Here is a 21,584-nt window from a genome sequence, read left to right on the forward strand (position 1 = left end):
CTTCTTGCAGAATCACAGCTCCTATTCCTTCTGAACTGGCATCTACCGACAATGTGACCGGTTTGCTCACATCAAAGAATTTCAAAGTAGGACTTTAAGTAACCAAATATTTCAGTTTTTCAAAACTTTGCTGTTGAGCATCCTCCCAGTGCCACTCTGTCTCTTTCTCCAGCAATTTCCTCAAAGGTGCACTTATGTCAGACATATTGGGAATGAACTTTGCTAGATATTGCACCACTCCTAGAAATCTTTGCAGTTCTTGCTTGCTTTGTGGAAGTGGAATTTCAGTCACTGCCCTTACCTTTTCTTCATCTGGCTTAACTCCTTGAGCACTCAGTATGTGTCCTATGTATTTGATCTCTGTCATTCTTATTTTGCACTTGTTCCTGTTCAGCTTTAAATTGTTTTTTCTTGCACAATCCAGCAGCTTTATTAGCCTTTCATCATGCTCTTGAATGGAATCTCCCCACACCAGCAAGTCATCGATGATATTTACCACACCTTCCAGTCCTTCTATCATTTGTGCAATGGATCTCTAAAAGACTTCTGACGCTGAGGATATACCGAAAGGTAACCTAAGAAAATGGTATCGCCCAATTGGTGTGTTCATTGTGCAAAGCTTTGAACTTACATGATCCAGCTTTATCTGCCAAAACCCTTGATTCAGCATCTAGCACAGAAAAGTACTTTGCATTCGGCATTCTTGAGACCACATCTTCTACTGTCAGCATTGGATAATGCTCTCTTTTATTGCCAGATTGAGATCTTTAGGATCCATACAAATGCGCATTTTCTTCGATGTAACTACAGTTACCATGCTGTTGACCCATTCAGTTGGCTCAGTTTGCTTTGCCATGACCCCCATCTGCTCCATTCTTTGTAGTTCTTCAATCACTTTCTCTCGCAGAGCTACAGGTATCCTTCTTGGCGCATGCACAACTGGTCTGATATTTGGATCAATTTGTATGTGGTGTTCTCCTGGTAAACAGCCTAGTCCTTCAAATAGATCGTCAAAATCCTTGAGAATGTCTCTGCTCTTTTCAATTTCATACAAACTTTTAATCATGCCAATCAATGACAGGTGCATCATGCTTCATTATTTCAAACAGGATTTTGTATTTCTGTCCTTTGTACACACAATTTAGTGCTTTTCTTGCTCATATTCTTGTGTCCAGAATATGTAACCAGCTTGCAGCTTGACCTCTGTAGTCTCCCTGCTATGTTTAGCAACTTGTACACTCTTTCTGACATGACATTACATTCAGCTCCTGTATCCAGTGTCACTTTTACATCACTCTTGTTTATCTGGATTGTCTCGATCCATTGTTCATCCTCATTACTTGAGTTGATGGACATTACATTTCTTTCTTTTTCCACTGTTACTGTACCAATAAACATGTTACCATCTTGTTCAATCACGTGCATTCTTTTACTCTGACTCTGCAGGTCTTTGGAATTACACATCTTTGCAAAATATTTTTCTTCTGACAAGACTTACATGTTTTCCCGTAGGCTGGGCATTTTCTGTACTCGTGCTTGTTGCCGCATCTGCTGCATTCCTTTCTCATCACTGACGTCTGCTCTGATTTGGTGTCTCTTTTCTTTAGCTTTATGGATTCAACTTTGTGCACATTTACTTCATCATTGAGTGCTTTCATCTGACTCGACGTGATCTCGCTGGCCCTGCAAATGTTTATGGCCTTTTCCAATGTGAGATCCGTTTCTCTTAGAAGCCTGGCTTTTAGTTGATCCTCTCTTATGCCACATACAATCCTATCACGAATTAATGAATCGTGGAGATCACCAAACTCACAGTCTTTTGCCTTGCTTTTCAGATCAGTGACGTACATGTCGATTGTTTCAGCAGGCCCTTGCGATCTCGTGAAAAACACATGTCTGATGTACGGTAGGTTTTTTCGAGGCTCACAGTAATTTTTGAACTTGTATTTTAGTACTTGTATTTTATTTTTCTCCTCTTCTGAGAACTCAAGTCTATTACATACTTTTATGGCCTCTTCCCCCACCACGTGCAGAAATGTAGCACACTGCACCGTCTCAGACTTCTCTGCTACTCCGCTAGCTAGCGAGAAAAGATCGAACCTCAGGTCCTCCAATTTTCCAAGAGATTTCCTTGCAGAATCAATGGCGGTGGTGGCTGTAAATGTGCCATCCTCTATTTCAGCGTTTATATCCGTTTTTTTTTATTATTATTATTCTGACACCATGTTCTGTTCTTTAGACAGACCGACGAACATCGGACTCTGTGTAATCACGTAACTTTATTAACTCTCCCAGTCACCCAAACATACACGTGTGACTCTGGATGTCATTATATCAGATGACCACTAGATGTCCTCAAAACCTCTTATATGTATAACATATCTAATATGTTACACTCTCCAGTGGCCTTCTCTGACGGAGGAATGCAGCGGTTTTCTCCTTCAGTGTTCTCTTTCAATGGAGATGCAGCCTCATAGGATCCCCACAGAGCAAGCCAAAGTGGCGTATATCATTTTATTATTATTCTGCCCTAAAACTTATCGTGCAGACCAAACCGTAAATCGTATAGAGCTGAAATTTGAGGGAAGGTAGTCCCCAGAGTACTACAACGTATCAAAGTGTTGGCTATCGGCCATAAGGTTGCGCTTATAGTGATCAGGTTTACATTTGGTTCATAGCTCCTAGACCGTTTGTCACAAACTCAAGTGTCTTACAACATTCGATGACTCAAGATGAACAAAACGCATATCAGTTCCATTTTCGTAATGTACATTTTTGCACTAACTTGCATAATTTAAAAAACTACTTTTTCAAACTCCTCCTATGTCCGATTTGCATGGAAATTGGTGTGTGTCTACTATGAACCCTCCTGACAAAAAGTAATCAAAGAAATTTTGATTTGTCTAAGTATTGCGAAGATATAAGCCAATATATTGGTCAGGCATCGTCCATTTTGTACGTATTGACCTATATCTACCAAATGAAAAGGCCAAATGTTATGAGACTTGATACACATAGACAACAGGATATTCTGAGGATGCACGCAAAGTTGTGAAATATTTCGCCAAAAGGGGGCACTACAAAAAAAAAAAAAAACGCTCAAAACTCTGCAACCGTATGATCAATGAAGTTGAAAATTGGTATGAATCTTGTAGGGGCCAAAGGATAACATATCCTACAATATCAGTTGGACAAATAAAAAAACATGGCTGCCAGCAGCAAATAAACTTTCAGCAAAATGGCTGGATAAATGGTGAGTAAATTATTGTATATTATCCAATGTTACCTGTTATTATGAACTATATTTAGGACTCCCTAGGTCAATAATTATCATATAAAAGATGAACTTTAGTTGTTTATTTAGTTATTTAAGGGTTACATTTATCATGTGGGTTTGACTAAGTGTATCCAAAAGCCTATAATTCCTCAAATAAATATTTGAATTTCTAAAAGCTTTTTGGAGATTGGGTGCTTTGTGGCTTTATAGGAGTTAAAATGTTTTGTTTTTTTGAATGACCACTATAACAACTATCCTGTTTCAGGATCGTTTAACACCAGACATCAGAGTCATATTTAACACCAGTTTGCAAATTCAGCAACTTACAAAGTATATATACATTTACAAATACATACCTTTTAAATACTTTGAAAGTTTTTAAAAGGCTTGAACCCCAACAATTGCAGTTTGCAGCTATATTTTTATTTTGTGTTTGCACTTCTTTATCTCTGTGTTAGTAACAGATTGAGTAATTTTGAAGATTTCATAGTAAAGTCTCAAGTGTTAACTTTCTAAAGATACTTGATTATGTGTGTAGTCAGAGGGACTCATGAGCAGTAAACCTTTTATTTTGGGTATGTTATTTACCCCGTTCCTCACCAAAGTACGGTAACAAGTTAATATTTGAGTTGAATCTTCACCATAGTAGGATTAGTAATTTTGCCCTTAGCTCATGTTTTCAAATAGACTAAAACAACAAAATGATGCATGTTCAGTCTGACTCCTAATACATCTGTTTGCAAAGAACTGTGAGGTAAAACACAATTTCATGTCACTTATGAGCCACAGCACTATAATCAAAATTATCCAGATGATCTATTTTAAAACGCATTTCCTATCACGTACACCTATGCAAGATGACCGAGCCAATGAGAGTAAGATATGGGCGGAGCGACACGTGTAGCCCCGCCTCTTTCTGCACACCGCAGCCAGTGACACTTGAGCGCGTCCACACTCCAGTCCAGTAGGAGACGCAAAAGCGCCATTAAACACAAGAAGAAGAAGAATATATGCGTAAGTGTTTGAATGTGTTTATCTTCATTTGTGAGTTTATATTTGTGTTTTTCTGAGCATGTTGTTTTTCTCTCTTTGGCGTTTTAATGATCGTAATAGAAGATTATTATCGTCGTTTTTGGCGGTTTTGTGACGGATTCTTTAAAATATTCAGTTTCAGAAGAAACAAACAAAAGACTTCGGAGCCCCTTCAGGGAGAATTTGTTTTCTAGTTTTACTTTCCCTCGCAATAAATTTACCATGATTTTACTACAGTAACTATATTTAACCATTATATCCGTAGTGAAACTATAATACTACAGGAAACCGAATACTGTGGTTTAATAAACATAATTTTGTGATTATTCTGGTTTTACTACAATAACTGTAGTTTAACTGTGATTTTTGAGGTAATTTAACCATTGTATTTGTAATAAAACCAAAGTAATCACAAGATTAACCATGAATAATCTATATTAAACATGGTTTTGGTCCCAAAAGAACCTAAAACAAACATGTCCCACCTCAGTCATGTTTACTACAATATTGCTATAGTAAAACCATGTTTCAGACCTAAAACATCACACTGTCATTGTAACTACTATAGTAAAGCCATGATTTTTCTATTGTATGTTTTTTAAGCTTCAGTGTGTTTTTATTTTACTATAGATGTATCATGGTTAATTTTGTGATTATTATGGTTTTACTTCAAATACCATGATTAAACTACTACAGTAACCACAGTTAAACTATGATATTTGTGCTCAAACCATAATAACACAAAATTAACCAGTTTTCATTTTCCTGTAATATTACTATGTTGTCACTTTTAATATCACTGTTAAAATATGGATACTGTAGTAAAATCATGGTAAATTGAACACTCAGTTCAATCAATGTCAGGCCAGAGAGAGGATGAAAAATGTTTAAAAAAAAAAAAGCGTTACTAACTTGTATTAAATTATAGAGTTTGTTAATGGCACCAACCAAACATCCATTTTTGATATATAATGAAAAAAAAGTTTATTTTGGAAATGGATACTTTGCCTTTAATACATTCAAATATAATTACTTTTACTTTTTAAACAACTTTAATAATTACATTAATGCTACACAAGAGTACTAGAAAAAAAAGCTCCCAAAGTCACTGAAATGTAACAATAAAAGCCAAAATTTGTTTTCCCAAATGCATCCACACGCCAGTCCAGTAGGAGACGGTAAAGCCCCATTAAACACAAGAAGATGAAAGGCAAGTTTATTTATATAGCACATTTCATACACAATGGTAATTCAAAGTGCTTTACATAGAAGAGATTAAAATAAGAATAAAAAAATAAGAATAATTGAAACAGTTTAGAATATAAAATAAAATACAGTACAAACAGTCTGACACACAGTGGCACAGTGCTCATTCAGTAAATGCACAGCTAAACAGATGTGTTTTGAGTCTGGATTTGAATGTGACTAATGTAGGGCACATCTGATCTCTTCTGGAAGCTGGTTCCAGCTGCGGCTGGCATAATAGCTAAAAGCAGACTCTCCTTGCTTAGAGTGAACCCTTGGTTCAAAGTGTTCAATGTGTTTAATTTAAAGGGTTAGTGCACCCAAAAATGAAAACTATCCCATAATTATTTATGACTTCCTTCTTTCAGCCAAACACAATCAGAGTTATATAAAAAAAATATCTTGGCTCTTCCAAGCTTTAAAATCAGAGTGAATGGTGCCCCAGAGTTTGAAGTAGGGATGTCCCGATCCGATACCTAGATCGGTATTGCATCGATACTGACGTTTTTAGACGGATCGGGTATCGGTCCGACGAGCCCGACCCAAATCCGATACTCTGTTAGTCATGTTCGTTACTGTCAAGCTTAAAAAATGACATAAAAGAACTGTTAAAACACCATTAAAGCGGTTCATAGGACTAGTGCATTTTATTCAAAGCCACTTGAAGCCACGCGATAGCTCTGTGAATTGCAATAGGCTGTGTTTAATAAGTAAACATATATGTTCTTGCACGCGCAGCTTCAGCGCGGTAGTGAATGGTGCTTTTACTATTTATAGCCTTCACCCGTGCACAATATTTGTGCGCTACAAACGAACATCTCAGATGTAGATGCTCAGCAGTTCGGTTCACTTATAATATGGACTTAGAAAGGCACTGGAGGTGCATTTAACCAGAATTTAATTAAGAAGCGAATTAAACTGTGAATAAAAAGGGTGAGGGTTTAAAAGTTAAAGCTGTCATGGGAGACTCACGGAGAGGCAGAGATATGAATGCAGTAGCAGGGTTTATTGAGCAGAGGATTGAAACAGTGATGTAAATATTGTGAGTAAATTCAGTTAAGCAGAGTGGCAAACAGCAGGTAAGTAATATCCAGACAGTGTATAGATATGATGAAAGAGATAACTCAAAAAATTTTATGATACATGCAGGCAATAATGAAGACACATGATTGACATAGTAGAAAGTTCTGGAGTCTCAGAAATACTATCGATGAGAACAGGCACAGAGTAAGAAAGTGAGTGTGTGTGTGTGAGCGCGTGCAAAAGCGGGGTATTTATTTATGCAGTCATTGATTAGCCACTAATGATATGCAGGTGCGTGTAATCAGAACTCAGGGAGTGCCAGTATCCAGTAGGCTATGCTAGTTAATAATAAAGTGTTTCTTAAGCTATACATTTATATTGAAATAATGTGAAGTTAAAGGTTTGTGTTTCTTTACATAGCCTATTAAAGAGTACACCCAATTATTTCCACACAATACTGTAAAGATATTATAAACTGATTATGTAAAAAAAACAACACTGTATCGGATCGGGATCGGTATCGGCCAATACTGAGATTTCCGATATCGGAATCGGATCGGAAGTGGAAAAAGTGGTATCGGGACATCCCTAGTTTGAAGCCCAAAAAAGTGCATCCATCCATCAATAAAATAATCCATACGGCTCCAGGGGGATAATAAAGAAAAATATCCGGATATGGCATATGTTTATCATGAGAGAGCAGGTGGATGTGATCTGCTGTAAATCAGTAGGAACTGATCTGTCCTTGCAGGATATTGATGATTTCATCACAGAAATCTCTCCGCTGAAGAAAGAGGTGACATCACTGAAGACAAAACTGATGGAGAGAGACGACAGGTTACAGGTTAAACATTAATTTCATCCTTAAAGTTGAGATTGTAAGATTTTAAGGGATGTGATATGATGAACAGTACAGATGTGATTGTGTTGTGTTTGTCAGGAGCTGGAAAAGGTTTCCTGTCAATCTTCAGTGTGTGTGACTGATGGGACCTCCACAGAATGTCAGGATTCAGTGTGGAGAGGCAGAGATCAGTCCACACCACAGCGACTGCTGGACAAACTCTCTGAACAGAGATCCAGAGACACACAGGACTCACAGCTCACTTTACTCTGTTCTACTGACGGTAATCAGGGTGATCAAACCTCCACAGAGTCTCTGACTTCTGTCTGTAATGCTGGAGAACAACAGATGCTGCAGATACCAGTGAAGATCGAAGTGAAACAGGAGGAGATAAAAGAAGAGGAACAACAGAGTAATGAAGTTGATGATCAAACCTCAACAGAGTCTCTGACTTCTGTCTGTAACGCTGGAGAACAGCAGATGCTGCAGACACCAGTGAAGATCGAAGTGAAACAGGAGGAGATAAAAGAAGAGGAACAACAGAGTAATGAAGATGATGATCAAACCTCCACAGAGTCTCTGACTTCTGTCTGTAATGCTGGAGAACAACAGATGCTGCAGATACCAGTGAAGATGTGTTCAGTGAAGCTGCTGGACTGCAGGAACCTGATGAAGATGAGAGGAGAAATCAAAGTAGAGGAACAACAGAGTAATGAAGATGATGGTGATGATCAAACCCCCACAGAGTCTCCGGCTTCTGTCAGTAATGCTGGAGAACAGCATATGCTGCAAATACCAATAAAGATTATAGTGAAACAGGAGGAGATAGAAGAAGAGAACACAGCAGAGGAACAACAGGGAGATGAAGATTATTATATTTCTTCAGGTATGTTTCTTCCTTTTAATGGTTTACATTTTCATGTCAATCGACTGTCAACAGCTCCTTGCTGTTTTTATTTTTGTTTAAGTGCTCAGTTTAAAAAGGTGTTTTTCGCACTGCTTTTTGCCAGTGGTGCTGCACATTTGTGGATCTACTGTGTAGCAACGGGGGAAAAAGAAAAGAAAAAGTGAAGATGTGCACTTGCAATCCAACTTAAGAAGAAGAAAGCTGCAAATAATGAATAAAGCACACTTTATTATTATATTTCTTCATCCTGTGTGGGTTGGATTTCTAGGCCATTGGTTCTCAACTGGATTTGCTTCGAGACCCAGATTTTGCAATGGATATCAAGTAGTGACCCCCCAAATTAAAGAACATAACCTGTATTTAAATTGTCATGAAACACTAAACTTTATTTACTGAGATGTTAACAGATATGTACAATGCGTTATGACCATTCACAGGAGAAGCAAATATCATTAATCATCTCCTAACAAGGCCACATGTCAATGTCTGGTTAGATTAGATGGTAACGAACAATAAGTTCTGCTTGGCAACGTGTTGAATGCGACTGGGTCAGAGCATCTCTGAAATGGCTTGTGGGGTGCTTCTGGTCAGCAGTGGTGAGTACCTATCGACAGTGGTCCAAGGAGGGACAAATTGGCGACAGGGTGTTGGGCACCCTGTTAGGCTCATTAATGCATGAGGGCAACGAAGGCTATCCCATCAGGTCTGTACCGACAGAAGGTCTACTGTGCCAAAAGTCCAAAAAATTTTTAATGATGGTTAAGCGAGGAATGTGTCCACCGTCAAAAGCGTCTAAAGTGGGCACGCAAGCATCGGAACTGGACCTTGAAAGTCAGCCTGGTCTGATGAGTCCTATTTTGTTTTACTTGTGGATGGCCTTGTCCATAGGTGAGACCCTGGACGGCTCCTAATTTCTGTGGTTAGATTGATTATAGATACAGTTGAAGTTTACATGCACCTTACCCAAATAAATATAAACTCAGTTTTTCCTGACATTCCCTGTCTTAGACCAGTTAGGACGCTATTTTAAGAATGTGAAATATTAGAATAACCGTAGAGAGCATTATTTATTTCAGCTTTTATTTCTTTCATCACATTCCCAGTGGGTCAGAAGTTTACAGACACTTTGTTAGTATTGTTAGCATTGCTTTTATATTGATTAACTTCGATCAAACGTTTTGGGTAGCCTTCCACAAGCTTCTCACAATAAGTTGCTAGAAGTTTGGCCCATTCCTCCAGAAAGGGCCAGAATGTCTGAAGCCCTCCTAAAAAAAGGCCTAATAATGCAGATGGCTGCTGCTAGACACTTGGAAATAAGTGAGGACAGTTCTAGGAGAGCGTGCTCAGTGTCTGCACGCTCGTGCGCTCACAAGACTGTTCCTCAACGCTTCCAATATATTATGCATTTGCATGTCTTTGAAAGCTAAATATAATCACACTCTCTTGTCTCCGAGTGGTCGGTTAGAAGACTTTGTTCACTCTGTGTATTTCTTGTGCTCTCTTGCTCCTTGTCTGCTAACACTAACGTTATAAATGCAGCACTGGCCGGATTGGGCAAGTGACAGTTCTTGCAACTGGCCCGAACCTTTCTCACACTGGCCCCGGGCCATCGGGCAGTCCTTATTGTTGAGACCTGCTTTGTCCCAATGTGCACTTGCAAACTGTAGTCTGGCTTTTTTTATGGCAGTTTTGGAGAATTGGCTTATTCCTTGGTGAGCAGCCTTTCAGGTTATGTCGATATAGGACTCGTTTTACTGTGGATATAGATACTTGTCTGCTTGTTTCCTCCAGCAATTTCACAAGCTACTTTGCTGATGTTTTAGGATTGATTTGCATTTTTTGCGCGAAAATACCATCGTCTCTAGGACACAGAATTCATCTCCTTCCTGAGCAGTATGATTGCTCCGTGGTCCCATGGTGTTTATACTTGCATACTATTGTTTGTACAGATGAACGTGATACCTTCAAATCAATCAAATCACTTTATTGTCACTCAACCATATACACAAGTGTAAGAGTTGGTGAAAGTCTTGGGTGCAGTTCCGAGCAACATAGCAGCCATGACAGTGATAAGACCTAAATTTATACAACACAATTTACAAAACTAATATACACATAATTACTCAACATCATATACAAATAATAATATACAATGTACAGAATACAATACACACAATATGGAATACACATTATACAAAAAACAATAGTATATATAAAATATACAGTAGGTTGTATTTTGCTGTATTGACATTCAGATTGTCGGTTGATTGTCAGTTGCCAAGTCTTGAGAGAGAGATAATAGAGAGAATATAATTTATGACAGTCCAGGTGTTTGGAAATTGCTCCCAAGGTTGAACCAGTCTTGTGGAGGTCCACAATTGTTTTATTCTGAGGTCTTAGTTGATTTCTTTTGATTTTTCCCAGTATGTCAAACAAAGAGGCACTGAGTTTAAAGGTAGGTCTTCAAGTACATCCACAGATACACCTCCAATTCAGTACATCTTCTATCAGAAGCTAAAAGGCAAATTGTCTAAAGACTTAACATCATTTTAGGGAATCTTTCTAGCTGCTTGAAGACTGTTAACTTGGTGTATGTAAACTTCTGACCCGCTGGAATTGTGATCTAGTCATTTAAAAGTGAAACAATCTGTCTGTAAACAATTACTGGAAAAAAAATCCTAAATTACTTGCCAAAACTATAGTTTGCTAATATTAAATATGTGGAGTGGTTAAAACATTATTTTTAATGACTAAGTGTGACAAACTTCTGATTTCAACTGTAGTCTTTAAAACTATTAAAACATTTAACTACAACTTTTACAGTAGTTATAGATCTAATGTTTATACAGTATGAATAGATTTAATATGAATCCATTCTAGTTACCAGTTAGTGTTACTGCAGTTTATTAAGGATGATTATGTGCATTTTAAAAAGCTTTGTAATTGATGTTTGTCTCCTCTTTACCTCATCAGTGCTGGTTAAAGTGTCAGGGCAATCTTGCCCCAGGGGTGTATTTTAAGTTGAATTGTTTGTTGTATTTAAAGCTATTTTTTAAATGTGTTTAGAAGTACCCATTTTAGATTTAGCTTGAACAGGTGTCTTTAGCTAAAAGGTGAGTAGTTTGCATTCCTGACGCAAAACCATGCTTCATTCGGCCCAAATCTGATATGAGCAGCATATTTAGTGCTTAAGTTCGAAATGTGTCTAAAAGGTAATCTCCACTGTCTCTCTGTTATACCATTTAAATGTGAAAAGTGTGGTAAAACTTTTTTTTGAATTCAAGCCTGAGAAAATGTCTGAAAACTCACAAAGATGAGAAGCCTTACAATTGTTCTTTTTGTGGAAACTGTTTTGCAGACTTGTCCTATTTGAAAAAGCACCAGAAAATACATACCGGTGTGGGGGCTCATATGTGCTTTGAATGTGGGAAGACCTTTACTACAGCCGGCAGCGTGAAACAGCACCAAAGAATTCATGTTGGAGAAAAACCATACAAGTGCTCACACTGTGGAAAGAGTTTCAATCTGTCATATAACTTGAAAACACACATGAAAATCCATACTGGAGAAAAACCTTACAAGTGCTCATACTGTGAAAAGTGTTTCATTCAGTCACGAGACCTGAAAAAACACGAGAGAATCCATACTGGAGAAAAACCTTACAAGTGCTCACTCTGTGGAATGAGTTTCACTCAGTCACAAGACCTGAAAAAACACGAGAGAATCCATACTGGAGAAAAACCTTACAAGTGCTCACACTGTGGAAAGGGTTTCAATCTGTCAGAAAACCTGAAAAAACACAGAAGAATTCATACTGGAGAAAAACCTTACAAGTGCTCACACTGTGGAAAGAGTTTCACTCGGTCATATAACCTGAAAACACACGAGCGAATCCATACAGGAGAAAAACCATACAAGTGCTCACACTGTGAAATGAGCTTCAATCTGTCACATAACCTGAAAACACACAAGAGAATCCATACAGGAGAAAAACCATACAAGTGCTCACAATGTGGAAAGAGTTTTAATCTGTCATATAACCTGAAAGCACACAAGAGAATCCATACTGGAGAAAAACCATACAAGTGCTCATACTGTGAAAAGAGTTTCACTCTGTCACAACAGCTTGAAAACACATGAGAGAATTCATACTGGAGAAAAACCTTACAAGTGCTCTCACTGTGAAAAGAGTTTCACTCAGTTACAAAACCTGAAAACACATGAGAGAATCCATACTGGAGAAAAATCTTACAAGTGCTCACACTGTGGAAAGAGTTTCACTCAGTCACAACAACTGAAAACACACATGAGAATTCATTCTGGAAAAAAACCTTACAAGTGCTAACACTGTGGAAACAGTTTCAATCAGTCAAATGACCAGAAAACACATGAGACTTTGTACTGGAGAGAAATCATATCACATACCACAGTTTTAGGGCAGCAAGTAATCTACATGGGCAATTCTTTTTTTGCATGTCTATGTAGACACACTGAGCAAAAATAATCTTCAGGTCCAACAAGATTTAGTAAATAGTTGGAAAGATGAACCCAAAGATGGAATTTTTCCAAATTGAGTGATGTTTCATTTGTGAATGAATCAGTCTTTTTATACCAATCTTTTAAGTGAACTAATCTTTCTCGTTCACCTTCATACACTGACTTAGACTTCATGTTCAATGACTTCACTCCGTTTCAAAGCCAATTAGCTCTAGTTTGATGCGCGAGAATGGTTTGGTGATTATTTTTGCGTGCCTGTAAAGACTGACTATAGTGCAAGAAAATAGGATTCGAGTGCGGGAGCAATAATTGGTTTCACTGGGTCAACGAATACACCACTGAATCAGTTGTGTTGGTTGTTTTAGTCTGATTGAAATATAGTAAGTTTTCTTTGAATTTAACCAAGAGGTCAGTGTGTGACGTTCTGATCTATTGGTCACGTGTCCTCTCGTCATACAGTTTCACAATTCAGAGTTCACCAAACTTAAACCTGCCATACGCAGCGTAGTATGAAATTTCTTTGATGAGGTTGACATTATTAATTGAGTACATATAAAACCAGTGTTCAAAACGATATCTGTAAACCCAGAAAAGAAGTACAGATTGTCGCGTTGTAACGATTTCCAGACTCTTAGTTTGGGTTGTTTTGTATGCTGGGGTGCCAGACAGGATTTCTGTCATTAGTTTGTTTGGGGTCATTGTTTAAGTCTCAAAGTAAAGAAAACTTACAAAGATCTTGCATCTTACACAAAACCTGTAACTTAATGAGATGAGGATTTTACACACCAGTAATCAATGCATTAATACTAATAATAACCACGCTTATATAGAAGAAAAGAAAACATTAAACACAACAGGACTCAGATAAGGATTTGGATTCAAATCTGTATATTCAACATTCAGCTAATTCAAGTGTCTCAAAAGTAACTTTTAGTTAGTGAGGAAAGAAAGAAAAACAAAAATCAATAAAAAATTGTACAGCCACAAAATAGGCTACAAAAAAATATATATTTTGTCCAGTTCACAAGGCAAATCAGTTAATCCAAACAATAAATAATCAGCAGAAAAAACAGTTCAAATAGTCAAAGTTGGAGGGAAGAAAAGGAAAAAAGATTCCCCCTATCAAAAAAGGTCAAGTCAAACAATCATTCACAGCAGGCTGAATTGTACTCACGACTCTTTCTTTAATAGTCTGGTACACATTTTCCAGGACTTCTTAGGCATTGGTGTATATACAGGGCTGGAGGCTCCCACTCCGTGAATCCAGTTCAGGGTTTTGAATTATATACTTGCATTACTGTTTAACCTGCAGCGACTTAATGACTGTCAGCTAGTCACATAATGACAGGGATACTTTCCTTTGAGTAATCCATTATGCAAGTTCACGGTGTTAACGCCAACGGTAAGCAATCTTGCTGCAGATAAAACAATAATTTGCCGCTGGAGTCTTCAAGAAGAGCTTTGCGAGGTTCACTCAATGCCACCTGACCGCCGCCGCCATCTTGCTGTGAGTGACGCACGTCAACCAGATAAAGGTAACTAGGGGCTAGACTAAAAATGTCTCCATCTTGAGTCAGGCCATATAGAATGATGACTGTAGATCCATAGAATATTGACATATCTTTGATATTTGTGGATAATGATCACAAATTAATTTCACAGATGGATGATGACTGATAAATGCAAGACAGATGAACAATTAATTGCTATTTATTTATTTCATGATGACATCACAGTTTGTTCTGGCGGGGAAGTGATGCTGTTCAGTCACAGTTCAGGACAGCATCGCAGCAGTCCAGTTGGACGTGTATTATTTGTTAACTGTTTTACTTGCTAAAATGCTTGGATATATTTTCTGGTAGGGTTTTTGAAGTTTATATTGCTTTTCATGCTTTTATGAATTGAACATTGCTTATGTCTTTACTGCTTCCAATGTATCTATGTTTTCCAGGGGAAATTCCTGTAACATGTATACTGACATTCATGACTTCTGAAAATGTTATAATGTTGCTGTTGTTTTAATGTTCCATAAGTGTGTGTGTGTGTGTGTATGCACCACTGTTTTCACATTTCCATTACTCCAGTCACATACTGTACATGCTCAAGTTATCACTTTCCTTTGTCCTTTTAGCAGATAGTCTGTTCAAAAGCCACTAAATGTGAAGTTTCAACATGGTTGTTCCCCATGATATGTATAAACATCTCAAGTTGTTTATAATGTACCAATTTTATAGCACAGCAATATACATATTCATTTGTTTAATGTGTTACCATGAAACTATTATTTTGCACATTTCTACATATTATTTTAATGTTTAATAAAGTATATTTTATCCCCATCATTATTGAATCTCAATTGTTTGTTAGTTTTCTGTTTTATTGTGTGCAGTGTATAGATGTATTATTTAGTATTACGGGTTACTTGCATTATCGTCTGAGGTTGTACAATTATATATAAAAATTATAAACATTTCAACTACAGTTGATGTCCAGGTAATCTCAAATCATGAAATCGTCTGCACAGGAAAACATGTAACATATCAAACAGCCTGAAACAAAACGTCTAGGTTACAGATGTAACCTCTGTTCCCTGATGGAGGGAACAAGACGTTGTGTCGAAGAAGCGACACTAGGGGTCTCTCTTGAGCGCAATTTAAATCTCTGGTCTATGAGAAAAGGCCAATGAGAAATTGGCAGACAGAGTGTGCATGTCCCACCCCTGGACATACGGGTACTAAGGTGGGGAAATACGACTGTTTCATTCAGGATTTTTATGAGGAGCCGACAATGGTCCTGCCGCAACAGTAGCTCGGCTCAGCAATGTGGCGAGGAGGACACAATGTCTCGTTCCTCCATCAGGGAACAGCGGTTACATCCATAACCTAGACATTCCCCGTCTGTCGCTCACTTCAACGTTGTGTTGAAGAAGCGACACTAGGGGTTCAATTTAAATCACGCCATGCGCTGAGCCGGGTACGTGTACTGCTGACACAGGAGCGAGCAGGTACTTTACGTGCCAAAGCGACCAGCTGTATCAGGCTGCGCGTACCCTTCCCCAATGTCCCATAGAATCGTTGAAAGCCTTCTGGTTCATTTACCCTCGACAGAGGGGAACAAGGCGACACTGCCAAGCATGGGAACGGGCTGAGCCTAGCTGCACCTTCTGTCTCTCTCTATTTTTCTCACATAGAGCAAAAGCGCTAGGTGCAATCGGTCCACCCGGTCAGTTTGTCAGCGTGTTACCGAAGTTCTACCGGCTTGGACCTGAGAAAAACACAGGACGATGGAGGCGAAGCACGATCAGGAGGGCCGTCTTCAGGGAGAGGGCCTTGAGTTCTAATGATCCTAGCGGCTCGAAGTGGGGGGTTCTGAAGGCCAGAGAGGACCAATGAGAGATTCCAGGAGGGGAACAGGCTTGGTCGAGAGGGATTCAACCTCCAGGCGCCTATTTAGGAACCTGATAATTAAGTCGTGTTTACCCAAAAGACTTGCCGTCTACTGCGTCATGGTGGGCCGTGATTTCAGCTACATATACCTTCAAGGTGGAGGGGACAGCCTCCCTCCAACCTCTCCTTCAGGAATGAGAGCACTAACCGAACTGCGCACCTCTGTGGGTCTTCAGCCCAGGAAGAACACCAATTAGCGAACAAGCGCCACTTCAGGGCGTAAAGTTGCCTGGTAGAAGGGGCTCCAGCTTGGTTGATCGTGTCTATGACATCAGGTGGTAGATCAGGTAGATCTTCCGCATCCCATCTAGGGGCCAGACATGGAGGTTCCAGAGGTCTGGATGCAGATGCCAGAGCGTGACCCGTCCAATTTATGGCAATTCTTGGCAATTTATGTACGCTACCGTGGGGGTGCTGTCTGATCTGATCAAGACTCATTTGCCCTGAACTAGCGGGAGAAATCTCCGCAGGGCAAAGAGTACAATCAACAACTCAATATAGGCAGTTGATGTGCCAGCGCAGCAGGCCCTTTTCCAACGGCCAGCGGCTGCGTGCCCGTTGCACACGGTGCCCCAACCCCAATTTAGAGGCGTCGGTAGTGACCAGGATGTGTCGGGACACCTGCTGCAATGGTACTCCTGTCTGCAGAAAGCAGAGGTTTGTGCAGGGTTTGAACGTTTGGTGGCAGGCGGGGGTGATGATCACACAGTGCGTGCCGCGGCGCCATGCTCGCCTCGGGACTCGAGTCTGGGGCATGTGCTGAAGCGGTCTTATATGCATCAAACCCAGCGGCGCGACCGCTGCTGAGGATGCCATATGACCCAAACTAGATGCCAGACGCAAGTTAGGATGTGTCTCGCGTGAGCATTTTGAACGGGAGTTTGCGCAAGGCCCGGTTGAAAACTTGCAAGTCCAAGATCGGTCATAAGCCGCTGCCTTTCTTGGGTACGATGAAGTAAGGGCCATAGGGACCCTTCTTCATCTCGGCTGGAGGGACAGGCCCTATCGCGTCTTTGAGTAAGAGAGTAACGATTTCTACATGCAGGGATTTGGCATCTTTGCCGTGCACTGTGTGCGGTAAAGCGCGACGATTGGGAAGTGAAAGCTACACATCCAAGCTCTGTGCTAGGGATCATATTTTGACGTACCCGGCAGGGCGGTGCAGGGGCGGGTTAGTGACTGAGGAGGAGGTCCCATGGAGGTGTCCTCTGGACTCGTCAGAACCGGCCGGCCGGGGAACAGTCGTGGGGCTGAAGGCGAGAGGTCTGCGTCCAGCATGCCGGGACTGTTGAGGTGTGGTGTTAGAGGTGGTGGCAGAGAACGGCATTTGCGGGCTAGGGATAATTGTGAACCAGGTGACGAGGCTTACCGCTCTCTCTCTCCCGCAGACCGCCACATGACTACGCCCCCATGCCACACAGACATAATACTATTTTGTTGTGGAAGGTGGAGTTATGGCTAATCAGGGCAAGACAGTCATACATTGAGTAGAGGGACAAAGCAGGGAAGCTTCTGGCTAGATATTCCCTCAGTGAAATCTGCTGGTGGTGAAATATTCACCACGGCCATTGATATTAATAATGCTTTTAAAGAATTCTATCTAGATCTCTATAGTTCCACGTCTTCATCTAATGATGAAGAAATTAGAAACTGTGGAACCATTAGAACTTCCTAAACTGACAACTGAGCAAAAACATTTTCTTGATTCTGCGATGACCTTGAAGAAGCTTTATAATTAAGGCCTTAGCTCCCGGCAAGGCCCCGGGGCCAGATGGCTTTGCTGCTGAAATGTATATATCTTATGTACAGAACTGGCTCCACTTTTGATAGAATTTTATACAGAATCATTAATGAATGGAAAGCTTCCACCAACCATGACTCAAGCCCGGATCAGTCTGATTCTTAAAAAAGAGAAAGAGCCAAGCAAGTGTAAGAGTTACCGTCCAATTTCCCTGATCAGGCTAGACATTACGATACTGTCAAAATCGGCTAACTGATTAAGTAAAGTTATGACATCTCTTATAAATATAGATTAGGTGGTGTTTATTCGGGCCATAGCTCTTCTGATAACATTAGGCGTCTCATCAATATCATGTGGTCAGTGGTGAACGATCAGACTCGGTCGCTGCCATCTAACTTGACGCTAAAAAGGTGGTTGAATGGGATTAGCTTTTTAAGATTTTGGAAATGTACGGGTTTGGGAATACATTTTTGTGTCAATGTTCTCCCCTTTTTCTCCCAATTTGAAATGCCCAATTGCCAATGTGCTCTAAGTCCTCGTGGTGGCGTAGTAACTCACTTTAATCCGGGTGTTGGAGGACGAATCTCATCTGCCTCTGCTTCATCAACCTGCGCATCTTATTACGTGGCTTTTTGAGCATGTTACTGTGGAGATATAGCGTGTGTGGAGGCTTCACACACAACTCACCAGGTGTATCACATAAACTTTTGCTTTACGCAGGTGAATCCCTACAAAATCTATGCCTTGCCCCCACAGCATTATTAATTCCTTTTCTAAATTCTTAGGATACAGAGTTAATCGTTCTAAATCCAAAGCTTTGGCTCTGACAGCCCGGTAACGGCTTTTCAGCCAGGCTACATCCAGTAGTCCAAACAGGGCATTAAGTATTTGGGTATTTTATTCCCAGCAAATTTGTGTGATTTAGTGTGAGTTCATTTAGTGTGAGTTTTTTTTTTACCCTTAAATAAAAAGGTTTTCGAGCGATGTGGGCAGGTGGGCTTCATTACATTTATCTATGATTGGGAAGGTTAATGCTATTAAAATGAATTGTATTCCAAAATTCAACTAACTGTGACAATCACTCCCTTTAGATTTCCCCTCTCTTATTTCAAGCAATTTGATAGCATAGTGAAGTCCTTCATTTGGAATGATAAACGTCCCAGATTACATTTCAGTAAGTTGCATAGGCCGATTGATCGAAGATGGGCTAGGCCTACCCAAGATTTTGTTTTATTATTATGCATCCAGTCTCAGATATTTGGCTCACTGGTCGCTTCCACCCGAGCGAGACCCTCCCTGGTTTTGTATTGAACAGGAAGTTCTTGCCCCTATTTCGCAATTGCAATGCCTTTCTATCAAACTAATCAGAGAAGTTAAGTTACACCCCGTTATCTCAAGCATTTGCAGGCAGTATGGACAAAAGTGTCCAGAGTGTTTAATTCTGACATTTATTTAAAAGTTGCTTCGAGCATATGGCTGAACCCAAAGTTATGTATAAATAAGTCCCCTTTCTGCTGGACAGAGTGGATTGTGAGGGAGGTTAATACACACTGTGACCTATATGAGACGGGAATCAAATCAAATAACTTTATTGTCACACTACCATGTACACAAGTGCAACAGTAGGTGAAAGTCTTGTGTGCAGTCTTGTGTTCAGAGCAACATAGCAGTCATGACAGTGACGAGACATATACCAATTATAATAAACAACATGTTTACACAACACAATTTACATATCAAATGTACACATACTTACACAACACAATAATAATATACAATGTACAGTAAACAATACACACAATATAGAATACACATACAATAAAAAGAAAAAATAAAGAGTATATATAAAAAAATATACAGTAGTTGTATTGTGGAGAATATAATTATGACAGTCCAGTCATGAGATATAAGATTAATAAAGTGCAGTGCTGATTATTGATTGTGAGCGATAAAATCTTCAAAAGTCTGATTGCTTGGGGAAGAAGCTGTCATGTAGTTGGCTGGTGCGGGTCCTGATGCTGTGATACTGCCTGCCTGATGGTAGCAGTGAGAGCAGCCCATGACTCAGGTGGCTGGAGTCTCTGATGATCCTCCAAGCTTTTTTCACACACCGCCTGTTATATATATCCTGGAGGGAGGGAAGCTCACCTCCGATGATGTGTCTGGCAGTTTGCACCACACTTTGCAGGGATTTGCGGTTGTGGGCGGTACTATTGCCATACCAGGCGGTGATGTAGCCAGTCAGGATGCTCTCTACAGTACTGCTATAGAACCATGTGAAGATGTGGTGGTTCATTCCAAACTTCCTCAGCCATCTCAGGAAGAAGAGCTGCTGGTGAGCCTTCTTCACAATGGCCTCAGTGTGGACGGACCATGTGAGTTCCTCAATATTGTGGACACCGAGGAACTTGAAGCTGCTGACTCTCTACACCGGAGCTCCATTAATGGTGATGGGGCTGTGTTCTCTGTCTTTCTTCCTGAAGTCCACTACAAGCTCCTTAGTTTTACTGACGTTGAGGGAGAGGTTGTGCTCCTGACACCAGCGAGTCAGAGTGTGCACCTCCTCTCTTTCAGTGATCAGACCTACCACCGTCGTATCGTCAGCAAACTTAATGATGGCATTGGAGCTATGGGTTGCCACACAGTCATGTGTGTACAGGGAATACAGGAGTGGTCTGAGAACACAGCCCTGTGGGGCTCCAGTGTTGAGGGTCAGTGATGAGAGGTTGCTGCCCATTCTAACCACCTGATGTCTGCCTGACAGGAAGTCCAGGATCCAGCTGCACAGCGAGCCATTTAAGCCCAGAGCCCGGAGTTTCACATCAAGCTTGGAGGGCACTATGGTGTTGAATGCTGAGCTGTAGTCTACAAACAGCATTCTCACATATGTGTTCCTTTTTTCCAGGTGGGAGAGAGTAGTGTGTATTGCAGATGCAATGGCATCATCAGTGGAGCGGTTGTTGCGGTAGGCAAACTGCAATGGTCCAGAGAGGTGGGCAGCACAGGGCAGATGTGATCTCTGATTAGCCTCTCAAAGCATTTGCTGATGATGGGGGTCAGAGCAACAGGACGCCAGTCATTTAAGCAAGTGACTTTTGATTGCTTTTGTACAGGCACAATGGTGGACGTTTTGAAGCATGTGGGGACTACAGACAGGGAGAGGAACAGGTGTAAAATGTCCGTAAAAACAACAGCCAGTTGGTTCGCACATGCTCTGATGACGCGGAATGCCGTCTGGACCCGCGGCTTTACGGATGTTCACCCATGTCTGTAGTGTCGGCCACGAGTGCTCTCTCCACGAGGGCGGTATTATTGTCCTCGAAACAAGCATAAAATGTATTAAGCTCATCCGGGAGAGAGGCAGCGGTGTTCACGGCGGAGTTTTTATTCCCTTTGTAGACCGTGATGATGTTAATTCCCTGCCACATACTTCTAGAGTCGGTGGTGTTGAACTGTCCTTCAATTTTGTGCCTGTACTGGCGTTTAGCTGCTCTGATAGAGTTACGGAGGTCATAACTGAGGGCATAACTGGCTTGTTTATGCTCCTCCGCGTTCCCGGAATTAAAAGCGGAGGT

At 40.4% G+C, this 21,584-nt stretch overlaps 1 protein-coding gene and 1 pseudogene across 1 annotated transcript in view; one reads left to right on the forward strand and one right to left on the reverse strand.

The window, feature by feature from the left end:
• The window catches only part of LOC127618539 (zinc finger protein 721-like), a 176,836-nt pseudogene extending 161,680 nt beyond the window's left edge, over positions 1-15,156 (forward strand).
• LOC127618631 (uncharacterized) overlaps positions 1-21,584 on the reverse strand; it is a 342,725-nt gene that overhangs the window by 131,581 nt on the left and 189,560 nt on the right.

Source organism: Xyrauchen texanus, chromosome 25, assembly GCF_025860055.1.
Source record: "Xyrauchen texanus isolate HMW12.3.18 chromosome 25, RBS_HiC_50CHRs, whole genome shotgun sequence".
In the NCBI taxonomy this organism is placed as follows: Eukaryota; Metazoa; Chordata; class Actinopteri; order Cypriniformes; family Catostomidae; genus Xyrauchen; species Xyrauchen texanus.